Source organism: Oncorhynchus keta, chromosome 32, assembly GCF_023373465.1.
Source record: "Oncorhynchus keta strain PuntledgeMale-10-30-2019 chromosome 32, Oket_V2, whole genome shotgun sequence".
Classification (NCBI taxonomy): Eukaryota; Metazoa; Chordata; class Actinopteri; order Salmoniformes; family Salmonidae; genus Oncorhynchus; species Oncorhynchus keta.
In genome coordinates, this window is record NC_068452.1 from 3357307 (window position 1) to 3371672 (window position 14366).

General features: G+C 41.6%; 1 protein-coding gene across 36 annotated transcripts in view; it reads right to left on the minus strand.

Moving 5' to 3' along the window:
- Nucleotides 1-918, minus strand: part of LOC118365701 (myosin-10-like) — a 94353-nt gene extending 93435 nt beyond the window's left edge. For all 36 annotated transcript variants that reach the window (XR_008088357.1, XR_008088354.1, XR_008088340.1 and 33 more), the window contains exon 1: nt 754-918. The gene's annotated coding sequence lies outside the window, so the exon portion shown is untranslated. The remainder of the gene's footprint in view (nt 1-753) is intronic.
- Nucleotides 919-14366: the final 13448 nt, after the last annotated feature.

Genomic DNA, 14366 nt, shown 5'->3' on the forward strand with positions numbered 1-14366 from the left:
CCAGATCACTGGATAGGGGGATCACGGTGCTGCCAAGCGTACTGTCGTGCCACTGCATCCCCTCTCTGCGTCTCATAAAACCGATATCATGCTATGATATCATGCTGACCGCATGCCAAAGCAAGTCATTCAGCCAAGGCATTGCCAGCCCTTGTTGAAAATACCAAGCCCTTCGCTGATAAACACGAGTAAACGTGGTTAGAATAATATGCATTGCGTGGTTAGAATAATATGCAAACTGATTCTTGCTGTAATGTAAGCTATGTAACGTTAGCTAACATTGTCGGGCAAGCTCTGTATATAGCTGCATTGATGAGCATAGTTTGTACAATATTGAATTTCTGAAATAAAAATGAAATGTATATTATAACCGAGCAGTACATGAATGTGTTAAAACCATATGTTTAGCATGAGCTAAAGCAATGAACATCAAAAGGAGTCATGAGTTCTGATGCAGTTGAGGCTCCTCGCGCTGCATGCACCATCACTGAAATGAAATACATTTTTGAATTTTTCCTATAATGAGCATATCAATTAGTTTGTTATTATGAAAACGATAACGTAATTCAATTGATTATTTTTTTAATCTAGAAAATGGCATTGAAACAACTGAGCATGTTAGCTAGCTAGCTAGTTAAACGTCAACTAGCCAGCAAGGTTGAGGTCCTCCATCGTTGAAAAGTCATGGCAAAATAATCCATTAGCCAGCTAGCCACCCCGGCATCCCTCAGAAAACGACTCTAATAAACTCACCTGGTGCAGATGATAATGAAAGTCAGACACTTTTATGAATATACTGATAGTAAGCAGAACAATGTAATATTCCTCAGTATTCTTTGAAATGTCTGCAAATATTCGCTTTTTTCGGCCGCTTCTCATCAGTGGTACCTTCCACCATCCAACTTCTTCTCAACCAAACTCGCCATGCAGCACTTTTCTATTCCCGCCTCTAGGACCAGGCCGTGCGGCACACCCACTATCCTAAGATCAAATATGATTGGATTCCACCGCCTGAAGTCTACAGGCGATTGGTTGAAATTCCTCCCATATGAAAACCTTGATATAAATAATTATCCGCCCGAGCCATGACGTTTCACCTGCAGACGGGCGGATGCTGCCCTGAGAAACTTGCAATGAATACATTGGACAATAATTGGATAATATCAAACGAAAAAGGCACATTCTTTGACATGTCCAGCACACATCACATCCTCTGAATATGAATTCTCCATCCCATCAATTTTGTTTGCACCAAGTTAAGCTCAAGTTATTGTGAAGAAGTGGTCAAGCATCTCCCACAACAAAATGCCTTTCAATTGATTATTACACCCAAATGACGATATTTTTCCGTGAACGGCAAGGTACGTGTTTTTGTGGGATTTGTAGCCTATCAACTAATGTGATATGGACCCACAACTATGTCCCCATTTATTGTGTATACTTTATAACCCACTATATTAGACTAGTCTGGTCTGGATTAGCTAATAATTTAGCTAATACATTTGTATAAAACGATGAGAAAGCAACATCCCAAATCAGAAGTATTTTGTCCACTCCCTGACTACTATACTGAACAAAAATATGAACGCAACATACAACAAATGTTAACAATTGTACGATTACAGTTCATAATAGGAAATCAGCAGGGTTGGGGAGTAACTGTTTACATGTAAAGGATTACAAAACACGGTAACAGTAATCCGTTACAATACCAGCAACAATATTGCAATCAGATTACAGTTTTTTTGTTGTTGACACTTCTGTTTTCTCAATGACATTCAAATCACCTTTGAAAAAATGCGCAAATGTACATTTTTCCCACCTGAGCGAGTCTGACCACATTTCAGAGGCCACTATGATGACACACCAAATGTGTTTGATGGATCGCGGGAAAAGAGCAGGAATATTATTTTTTTTAGGCTACAGTCCAAGCTATTGTGCGACTGTTGTGGGCATCCAAAGATGATCAAATTTGTGGTTGTTGTGGATGGCTGTTCACAAATCTTTTTGAAACCAGTGGACAGCCAGTGAAAAATGCTCTCTTGCAACAGCTGCATAGCGCGGATCCAAGACTATATATATACAGTACCAGTCAAAAGACACCTACTCGTTCAAGGGTTTTCCTCTATTTTTTTGATATTCAACATTTTAGAACAATAGTGAAGACATCAAAAATATGAAATAACACATGTAATCATGTAGTAACCAAAAAACGTGTTAAACAAATAAATAAATACAATTATATTTGAGATTCTTCAAAGTTGCCACCCTTTGCCTTGATGACAGCTTTACACACTCTTGTCATTCTCTCAACCAGCTTCATGAGGTAGTCACCTGGAAAGCATTTCAATTAACATGTGAACCTTGTTAATGTGTTTGAGCCAATCAGTTGTGTTGTGACAAGGTAGGGGTGGTATACAGAAGATAGCCCTATTTGGTAAAAGAATAAGTCCATATTATGGCAAGAACAGCTGAAATAAGCAAAGAGAAACGACAGTTCATCATTACTTTAAGACATGAAGGTCAGTCAATCCGGAACATTTCAAGAACTTTGAACGTTTCTTCAAGTGCAGTCAAAAACAATCAAGCACTATGATGAAACTGGCTCTCATGAGGACCGCCACAGGAAAGGATGACCCAGAGTTACCTCTGCTGATGAGGATAAGTTCATTAGAGTTACCAGCCCAAATTTTATCCCAATTAAATGGTTCACAGAGTTCAAGTAGCAGACACATCTCAACATCAGCTGTTCAGAGGAGACTGAGTGAATCAAGCCCTCATGGTCGAAATGCTGCAAATAAACCACTACTATAGGACACCAATAAGAAGAAACACAAGCAATTGGGCCAAGAAACACGAGCAATGGACATTAGACCAGTGGAAATCTGTCCATTGGTCTGATGAGTCCAAATTTTAGATTTTTGGTTCTTACCACCATGTCTTTGTGAGAGTAGGTGAATGGTGTCCTTTGTGAGGATAGGTGAATGGTGAACGGATAAGGTGAACGGATGATCTTCGCATGTGTGGTTCCCACCGTGAATTATGGAGGAGGAGATGTGATGGTGTGGGGGGTGATTTGCTGGTGGCACTGTCAGTGATTTATTTAGAATTCAAGGCACACTTAACCAGCATGGCTACCACAGCATTCTGCAGCGATATGCCATCCCATGTGGTTTGCACTTAGTGGGACTATAATTTGTTTTTCAACATGACAATTACCCAACACATCTCCAGGTTGGGTACGGGCTATGTAACCAAGAAGTAGAGTGATGGAGTGCGGCATCAGATGACCTGCTCTCCTCAACCCAATTGAGATGGTTTGGGATGAGATTGACCGCAGAGTGAAGGAAAAGCAGCAAGTGCTCAGCATATGTGGGAACTCCATCGAGACTGTTGGAAACGCATTCCTCATGAAGCTGGTTGAGAGAATGCCAAGAATGTACAAAGTTGTCACCAAGGCAAAGGGTGGCAACTTTGAAGAATCTCAAATATAAAATATATTTGGATTTGTTTAACCAGCTATGCATTAGGCGCTATTAAAATTTTGGGATGAAAAACGTTCCCGTTTTAAACAAGATATTTTGTCACAAAAAGATGCTTGACTATGCATATAATTGACAGCTTTGGAAAGAAAACACTCTGACGTTTCCAAATCTGCAAAGATATTATCTGTGAGTGCCACAAAACTGATGCTACAGGCGAAACCAAGATGACATTTCAAACAGGAAATGCCCCTGATTTTGGAGGCGCTTTGTTCCAATGTCTCCTTATATGGCTGTGAATGCGCAAGGAATGGGCCTACACTTTCTGTCGTTTCCCCAAGGTGTCTGCAGCATTGTGACGTATTTGTAGGCATATCATTGGAAGATTGACCATAAGAGACTACATTTACCAGGTGTCCGCTCGGTGTCCTCCGACGAAACTATTGCGTAATCTCCAGATGCGTGCATGTTTCCATTTTGAAGAGAGGAGAAACTAAACTGCCACGAGTGACTTATCATCGAATAGATATGTGAAAAACACCTTGAGGATTGATTCGAAACAACGTTTGTCATGTTTCTGTCGATATTATGGAGTTATGGAATTATGGAATTTGGGAAAAAGTTTGCGTTTTAATGACTGAATTTTCGGGGGGTTTTCTCAGCCAAACGTGATGAACAAAACGGAGCGATTTCTCCTACACAAATAATATTTTTGGGAAAACTGGACATTTGCTATCTAACTGAGAGTCTCCTCATTGAAAACATCCGAAGTTCTTCAAAGGTAAATTATTTTATTTGAATGCTTTTCTTGTTTTTGTGAAAATGTTTCCTGCTGAATGCTAGGTTTAATGCTATGCTAGCTATCAATACTCTTACACAAATGCTTGTGTAGCTATGGTTGAAAAGCATATTTTGAAAATCTGAGATGACAGTGTTGTTAACAAAAGGCTAAGCTTGAGAGCCAATATATTTATTTCATTTCATTTGCGATTTTCATGAATAGTTAACGTTGCGTTATGGTAATGAGCTTGAGGCTATAATTACACTCCCGGATACGGGTTTTTTTCTTAGCCAAACGTGATGAACAAAATGGAGCGATTTCTCCTACACAAATAATCTTTTTGGAAAAACTGAACATTTGCTATCTAACTGAGAGTCTCCTCATTGAAAACATCCGAAGTTCTTCAAAGGTAAATTATTTTATTTGAATGCTTTTCTTGTTTTTGTGAAAATGTTGCCTGCTGAATGCTAGGCTTAATGCTATGCTAGCTATCAATACTCTTACACAAATGCTTGTTTTGCTATGGTTGAAAAGCATATTTTGAAAATCTGAGATGACAGTGTTTTTAACAAAAGGCTAAGCTTGAGAGCCAATATATTTATTTCATTTCATTTGCGATTTTCATGAATAGTTAACGTTGCGTTATGCTAATGAGCTTGAGGCTATACTTAAGATCCCGGATACGGGATTGCTCGTCGCAAAAGGTTAACACTTATTTTGGTTACAACATGATTCCATATGTGTTATTTCATTATTTCACTTTTATTATACACTGTAGAAAATACCAAAAATAAAGAAAACCCCTTGAATGAGTACAGCGGCAAGTATGTATGTGAACCCTTTGGAGTTACCTGGATTTCTGCATAAATTGGTCATAAAATTTGATCTGATCTTCATCTAAGTCACAACAATAGACAAACATAGTGTGCTTGATCTAATAACACAGAAATTATTATATTTGTCTTGTCTATATTGAATTTAAACATTCACAGTGTAGGTTGGAAAAAGTACCCAGAGGCTAATGACTTCTCCAAAAGCTAATTGGGGTCAGGAGTCAGCTAACCTGGAGTCAAATCAATGAGAAGAGATTGGAGATGTTGGTTAGCGCTGCCTGGCCATATAAAAAACACTCACAAAATTTGAATTCGCTATTCACATGAAGCATTGCCTGATGTGAACCATGCCTCGAACAATAGTTGAGTTGAGTTGTTTGGAAGTAACACACAACACTGTGTGTGGAGAAAAAAAGGTACAGCACACCAACATCAAAACCTTAACGCAACTGTAAAGTATGTTGGAGGGAGCATCATGGTTTGGAACTGTTTGCTGCCTCAGGGCCTGGACAGCCTGCTATCATCGAAGGAAAAATGAATTCCCAAGTTTATCAAGACATTTTGCAGGAGAATGTTAGTCTGTCTGTCCTCCAATTGAAGCTCAACAGAAGTTGAGTAATGCAACAGGACAACGACCCAAAACACAGAAGTAAATCAACAACAGAATGGCTTCAACAGAAGAAAATACACCTTCTAGAGTGGCCCAGTCAGAGTCCTGACCTCAACCCGATTGAGATGCTGTGGCATGACCTCAAGAGAGCAGTTCACACATCCTCCAGAGTTGCGCAGCGGTCTAAGGGACTGCATCGCAGTGCTAGCTATGCCACTAGAGATTCTGGGTTCGAATCCAGGCTCTGTTGGCAGCCAGCCGTGACCGGGAGACCCATGGGGCGGTGCACAATTGTACGGGTTAGGGGAGGGTTTGACCGGCAGGGATGTCCTTTTCTCGTCACGCACTAGCGACTCCTGTGACGGGCCTGGCGCAGTGCACACTGACACGGTCGCCAGGTGCACACTGTTTCCTCCGACACATTGGTGCGGTTGGCTTCCGGGTTGTGTCAAGGTTGGGTTGGGTTGTTTAGGAGGACGCACGGCTCTCGACCTTCATCTCTCCTGAGTCTGAACGGGAGTTGCAGCAATGAGACAAGTCTGTAACTACCAATTGAATACCACAAAATTGGGGAGAAAACGGGGGGGAGAGCAGTTCATACCAGACATGCCAAGAATATTGCTGAACTGAAACAGTTTTAAAATTCCTCCTGGCCGTTGTGCAGGTCTGATCCGCAACTACAGAGAACGTTTGTTTGAGGTTATTGCTGCCAAAGGAGGGTCAACCAGTTATTAAATCCAAGGGTTCACATACTTTTCCCACCCTGCACTGTGAATGTTTACACAGTGTGTTCAATGAACCCAATCAGTCCTCCATGACACAGATGACAACAGATTAGGGCTGGCTAATAAGTACTTAGTTTTGGGGTCATGCTCAGGTAAAACTATTTGGCTAATCTATACTTCCATATTTCCAAGTCCTATTCTTGAAGATCAATGAGCATAATATTAATTGGATTTTTTTTTAACCTTTATTTAACTAGGCAAGTCAGTTCAGAATAAATTCTTATTTTCAATGATGGCCTAGGAACAGTGGGTTAACTGCCTGCAGAACGACAGATTTGCACCTTGTCAGCTCGGGGGTTTGAACTTGCAACCTTCCGGTTACTAGTCGACCGCTCTAACCACTAGGCTACCCTGCCGCTACCCTGCTGCCTCACTGGAATTCTGATTGACTTTGGTTTTAAATGTAAAGATACAATTGAACCGTATTATTATATGTAGTAGAAAGCGATGAGTTAGAAGAAGCCTACATAACCAACCTATAAAGTAACATTTAACATCCGTATGTGGCCAGCTATGTAAACTTTAACATTGATTTATCCTGCAATAGATGTTGTTCAATTGGTATCATACATGTGTGTCTTCTTCTAATGCCTCTTATGGGGAAAGTAATCTAAAAGTAGCTGAATGTAATCAGATTGCGTTACTGAGTTTGGGTTATCCAAAAGTTACATTACTGATTACAATTTTGGACAGGTAACTAGTAACTTTAATGGATTACATTTAGAAAATAACCTACCCAACCTTGGAAATCAGTCAAATGAAATAAATAAAGTAGGCCCTAATCTATGAATTTCACATGATTTAGCAATAGGTGGGCCGGGGAGGGCATAGGCCCACCCACTGGGGAGCCAGGCCCACCCACTGGGGAGCCAGGCCCAGCCAATATGAATACATTTTCCCCAACAAAAAGGCTTCATTACAGACAGAAATACTCCTCAAATGATCCCGCAGGTGAAGAAGCCAGATGTGGAGGTCTTTGGCTGGCGTCGTTACGCGTAATCGGAGGTTGTAAGGCCGGTTGGACCTACTGCCAAATTCTCTAAAACGACGTTGGAGGCAGTTTATGGTAGAGAAATTCAATTTCAATTCCCTGGCAACAGCTCTGGTGGACATTTCTGCAGTCAGCATGCCAAAACTTGAGACGTCTGTGGCATTGTTTTGTGTGACAAAACTATATTTTAGAGTGGTCGTTTATTGTCTCCAGCACAAGGGGCACCTGTGTGATGATCATGCTGTTTAATCAGCTTCTTCATATGACACACTTGTCAGGTGGATGGATTATCTTGTCAAATGAGAAATACTCACTAACAGCGATGTAAACAAATTTATTCACAGAATTTGAGAGAAATAAGCTTTTTGTGCATAAGGAACATTTCTGGGATCTTTTATTTCATCTCATAAAACATGGGGCCAACACTTTACATGTTGCATTTATATTTTTGTTGAGCATATGTTACCAGCCCAAGGCATGCAGTGAATGAATGAATGTTTGCCACCCTCTAGCGGAAAAAAGCTAAAACATACAGAGTTCTGTAAATGTTGGAAATAACCTGAGAACTGACATGACTTTACACTTTACTGTCAGTAGAGGTCAGAGTAACTTTAGAAATGTAGAGAGAAACAGCTTGAGACTCAGCGAGTATGATATGCAGAGATGAAGTTCTGGGAGAATGTTTGCATGTAAGGAATGGGACGGTTGCTAGACTTGGTAGGCTACTATTGTTTCCTATAATAAGGTCTACAGTGTCATTCGTGTTTTGCAACAAATGTAGATTTACCGGAGTTTGGTCGAAATCTGAATGAAACTGAATGAAACCTGAATGAAACATGAAGCTGTTGCAGTCAGTTAGTTACACACCTGCAGGCGTCAGTCAGTCAGTTGCTCAGTCACTTACACACCTCCCTAAGCACGGGTGTCTGTGTCTTGTCCATCTACATCTGTCTAATGAATACTAATTGGCAGGTGTTCAGGACAGACCATGTTGTACTAGTTCACAGGAGCCGGAAAGCAACACATGTATTAAACGCAGGCGTCCCTTTGATCATAGGTCATTTCATACATTGTAGGCTATCAACTGTGTACTTACCTGCCTACTGTTGTTTAAGTCTCTGTCTCTGTCTCTCTCTCTCTCTCTCTCTCTCTCTCTCTCTCTCTCTCTCTCTCTCTCTCTCTCTCTCTCTCTCTCTCTCTCTCTCTCTCTCTCTCTCTCTCTCTTTCATTCAGATGACGCAGATGGGTGGATGACTCACCATGGTCTCCCAGGAACAGATATTTTCTCACTGTTTGTTCTTCCGTCCTCCTCCCTGCGTCACTGGCCTCACATGATATGCAGTCATTACGCTCAAGCCCCAGCACTCATTGACAAATGCCATCCGTTAAGGCCACCAAATCCCCGTCCTTCCCTATCTCTCTATCTCTCTCTCTCTCTCTCTCTCTCTCTCTCTCTCTCTGCCTCTTACCTATGACTCAATAATCCAAGGAACCATTACCATTCCTTTGCCATTAGTGTTCTCTAAGCCATTCAGTTCCTCAAGTCTGAAACATGGTCCAACTGAAAAATACTGAACTAAAGACCAAAGTACCAACTAAAGTACTGCCTCCCTACTGTTCTAAGAACAATTTAAATGAGTGTTTTGTGTTTTTTTCTTTCAGGTTTGCTGTGTTTCGCTGTGTGTTTTGTCCATCGATGAGGTAAGGACAGGGTAACAGAAGATGCCTGTGTAAGACTCTTTGTTGTCCGATTCCATCGAATGGTTGAACCACAGACTAGACTGTTCACTACTCTTCTTTCTTAACCACATGGATGTTGTTTTCCCAGTAAGCACAGATTATACCAGGTCCTCCTCTCTGTGACAGGTTTCGTATCAGGACATGGTCTCCAAGTTCCAGTACTGAACTCCATGAAATTTAATTGTAGTAAACTTCCGGCATCGAAGTCTTACTTTTCTCTTCATATCCTGCACAAGACTGTATTCTTCCTTATTCTTCTCTCAGGAATATCAGGTCGATTGGCAGCGTTGGTTCTAGTCCAAAGAGAAAGAAAAAGGGTTGACTCATGTACAGTTGAGTTAAAGGCATGAACAACTTTGTTGAGGTAATCCTTCCAGTTCGGTTTCTGTGTTTCTTCCAGTTTACTCAGCATATCTAACAAGGTTCTATTGAAGCATTTCTGCTGGATTTGATTGTGGAAGGTATGGGGTCGTTCTTGAGCGTTGTATCCCACTGTAGTTTTGCAACTTTCTGAACAGTTCATTCTCAAACTCCCTCCCCTGATGGGTAGCCGAATCACAAAAATTATGTCATTGAAGATCTTGCGTGCTGCAGTCTTGCTGGACTTGTTCGGTGTAGCTTAAGTCTGGGGAAACTTTGTGAAGTGGTCTACCAAAACCAGAATGTATTCAATACCACAACTGCTTCTCCCCAGATTTTTTAATTTTTAAATTGAACCTTTATTTAACTAGGCAAGTCAGTTAAGAACAAATTCTTATTTTAAGATGAAGGTAGTCGATTGAGATCGTCCCAAATGGAGCAGAGGATTCGATGCTTTGCAGTGGTGTTCTTGTGGTTCTGTTTGGTTTGTTTTGCTTCAGACAGTGGCGGACTCTTGTCACACACTGTTCCATTTCTTCTCTCATCTTCGGCCAAAAGAAGCGTTCTCTGGCTAGAGAAACCAAACAAGTGGTGTGCCAGAGTTGGTGTTCCAGGGATCGCCTAATAGCACGCCATTTTGCAAGAACTTTCTGCTGCGCATTCCTGTTCAGTCAAAAACTCCTCTGACTTGACTCCACCGGACCCCACTTGAAGATAGTTTGTCCCTGGCTGGGCTACTATAGACACAAAACCATATAGGCCTTGTTAATGAACGTTCTGAAGAAGTGTATACGTTCAGATTTTTTAAAATTTTTGACTGTCTCTCTCCACATGTCTTCCTCCACATTCAGTGTAAAAACAAAGCATGTGACAAGAACATAGGTGAGATGTGAGATAAACACGAAGAAGCCAGTCGGTGTGAATGTCAACGTCCCTGCCTTACCTGCGTCATCACGCTCGCTGTGACGGGAGAGAAAATGGGACGTTCTTTATTTGTGTCCATGAATTTGTCAGCTGTAACTGCCAGCTGGTAAATATGTGGCTTCTACCCTTTACTATCGTGCTATCACTGTGAGATGGAATTATACTACCAGAACACTGCTGTTTTGTAGTACTGTAGTAAAAACGCAGGGAGCCTATAAAGAGATCAAGTTTGCGAGAAGCTAAATGTATTAAAACTTTTTTTATATATGCCTGGTTTTATCAAGTACATATATCACTCATAAATGTCGATCTCCTCCGAAATGTTAAACGATAGACCAAGGCAGAGAAAATGCCGAAAAATTCATTCAACAGTCTGATCCTATCCTGAAAGAACAACACAATTTCAGATTTCCCCATCAGATTAATATCAGTTCATGTTCAATTTCTCCTGAGCCACAGTTACGACTCAGTTTCCTTTGTTGCCACCAGAATTCATGAAACTGAATCAGTTTAATTACTAAGCCACAATGAGCCACGACAGGACAACGCCACCTTGCATCCAAATCCTCTTTTGTGCATTAGGACTTTAATTTTTTTTTAAAACAACACTTGCTTTACTTGAACTCCCCTGTAAAATAGATGAAAGGAAAGGGAAAGAGGGATACATAGTCTGTTGTACAACTGAATGCATTCAACTGAAATGTGTCTTGCGCATTTAACCCAACCCCTCTGACAGAATACATTCTTAGGATCTTGATGATAATCTCAACCTTAGTGTGGAAAGGTTCAAGTATGAGTGCCTTTTAGTTTCCACAAGTGTGTGTGACTTTTGAAACAAATTGAAAAAGCAAAAGGCATTAACCATAAATATAAAATAATTATTATTTCGGCCTCCCGAGTGGCGCAGCGGTCGCAGTGCTTGAGACGTCACTACAAACCCGGGTTCGATCCCAGGCTGTGTCAAAACCGGCCATGACCGGGAGTCCCGTAGGGAGGCGCACAATTGGCCAAGTGTCATCCGGGTTAGGGGAGGGTTTGGCTGGGGGGCTTTACTTGGCTCATCGCGCTCCTTGTGGTGGGCCGGGCACCTGCAGGCTGACCTCTGTAGTCAGTTGAGTGGTGTTTCCTCCGACACATTGGTGCAGCTGGCTTCCGGGTTAAGCGAGCGGTTCTTAAGAAGGGCGGTTTCGGGGGTCATGTTTCGGAGGACTCATGACTCGACCGTCGCCTCTCCCAAGCCCGTTGGGGAGTTGCAGGGATGAAACAAGATCGTAATTGGATCGCATTTGGATATCACGAAATTGGTGAGAAAAAGGGGGTAAAGTATAAAAAATAAAAAAAAGAACTAATACAATTCATTTCAAACATGTGATTGCATACAACCAGTTGTGTGTGCTGTGGGCACACACAATAACATTGGACAAACAAACGTACCTCAAATCTGACTGACAGCTAAGACAGCTCCATCAACTAAACCACGAATGACATGCAGGCAAGCCTATACATAGCAGCATCTTGTTCACTGATGGAAAATAATGACTTTCCCATATACATGTTAATGCTGCAGCTTGTTGGCGTGTTGCTAAGGAACAGTGGGGTGTAGGAGCCGGGTGTGAAGGTAGCTAATTGCAGAATACACATACAGTAAGTACATGTTCCTAGAAGGTTAATGCCCCCCCCCCCTCCACGCACACACACACTTGGACCTCTGTAGTGTGTGTGTGTGTGTGTGTGTGTGTGTGTGTGTGTGTGTGGGAGAGAGAGAGGTCTCTCTAACCTTCCTCTTTAATAGGAGAAAAAGGATGCACTTTGGTGTGAAAGTCAGTAATGTTATCTAAGTCCATTTGCTCTACTGTATTTTAAGACATGTAGGACAGCAAGACGTTTTCTCTTCTTCCCTAAATAAATCTCGAGAATGAATGTATAGAGAATGTATACTAATGGTAACCTACGTATCTTTTTTCGAAAGAAAAGTATTTATCCCAAAAATCGATTTGGATGAAAAATGCATACATTTTTAATGTCTGCTGATCAGAATCTTCTAACAAGATTCTGACTGAGGCACACAGAACAGAAGTCAAGCCAGTACCAAGGTCGGTAGCTGGAGGGAGGGAGGGGGGGAGAGAGAGAGAAAGAGAGAGAGAGAGAGACAGAGAGAGACAGAGAGAGAGAGGGAGGGAGGGAGAAACAATCAGATAGCTGAATTACCTAGCATGGTACCGAGGTTTGCATCGCTTTTTTACTCATGCAGCATAGCCAGATCACATAAGATTAGCCCCCAACAAAAGGAATTCTAAGATAATACATCTGTGGTGCAACACGTGGTCAATTATATGCTTTTATCAGATAATTAAATTACTTAAAGTAGTAGGGGTATTCAACAGTTAGGAAAACTAACTCCAAAAGGGACTACAGGAATCAATAGCTGAAACAAGTGACTCATATACATGACGTGACTAACGTACATGTACACAGCAAGGGCTTGTGGGTCCTGGTACCCATGGCGATGCAAAGTGTGTTTGCCTGAGACCTGAGGATGAGTCATCCACCGTCTCTGCAATGCAGCACACTTCAGGAGAGACGCGTTGAGGAGTGTGTGTGTGTGTTTGTGTGTTTTGTGTGTGTGCATGTGCGTGTGTGACAGAGTAAGCAGCCTCTGTGTGTGTGTGTGTGTGTGTGTGTGTGTGTGTGTGTGTGTGTGTGTGTGTGTGTGTGTGTGTGTGTGTGTGTGTGTGTGTGTGTGTGTGTGTGTGTGTGTGTGTGTGTGTGTGTGTGTGTGTGTGTGTGTGTGTGTGTGCATGCCTTAGCACACCATATACAGTCTATTCTCACGCTTGTTGTCATGACAATCATAGACACGGTCAGGACCCCAGGATACTATAGAGGTTTGGTCAAGGGTCAGATGGTAACACTTGACGTCCAATCACCATCAAGACTGTTCCCTGTAATTTGTTGACATCTCCATTAGGCCACCCACATTGACACTGGTAACACAGATACATAACACATCTACGACTATCGTCTGGCTATGCATGGCCTCGTAAGCCATTATCCACGTAATATACTGATCAGTTGAAGAGTTGTAAGAGAAACCCAGCATAGTGAGCACCAACACTAGTCTAAAGGATCTAACTAGCTACTCTGGCTGTGGAGGATATAACAGACTGGACCACACATACACAATACACACACACACACAACACTGAAATCATATTATTCAAGACACTTCATTCACAAAGACTCATCGCCCAATACCCTCCTGCTTATATAAACTAAATTAATCTATATTATTCAAGGTGATATCCAGTGCATATCAGAGAGCTCAAATCAAATGTTATTTGTCACATGTACCAAATATAATAGGTGTAGAACTTACAGTGAAATGCTTACTTACAAGCCCTTAACCAACAATGCAGTTGCGAGTGGTCTAATGATGACACCACTCATTGAATGATAATAGCGTATTCAATGATTAGAGCAGCCAAATGGCTCATTATAATTGTTGACTTCAATAGAAGATTTCCATAAATGACAAGGGCATAATACAAATAGGGAGATGAATGTAGAGTTATATATTTGCAAAAGAAGCAACAGTAGAGAGGCAGGCATGCGGCACACACACAGCACACACACACACACTTACATTTGACTTTTTAGTCATTTAGCAGATGCTCTTATCCAGAGTGACTTACAGTTAGTGCATTCATCTCATGAAAGCTCAGTGGGACAACCACATATCACAGTCATAGTAAGTACACTTTTCCTCATTAAACCTATCAGTTGGGGGGGGGGACTCTGCTTTCCTCGCTTCAGGGGGAAGCTGGTTCCACCATTGGGGTGCCAGGACAGAGGAGAGCTTG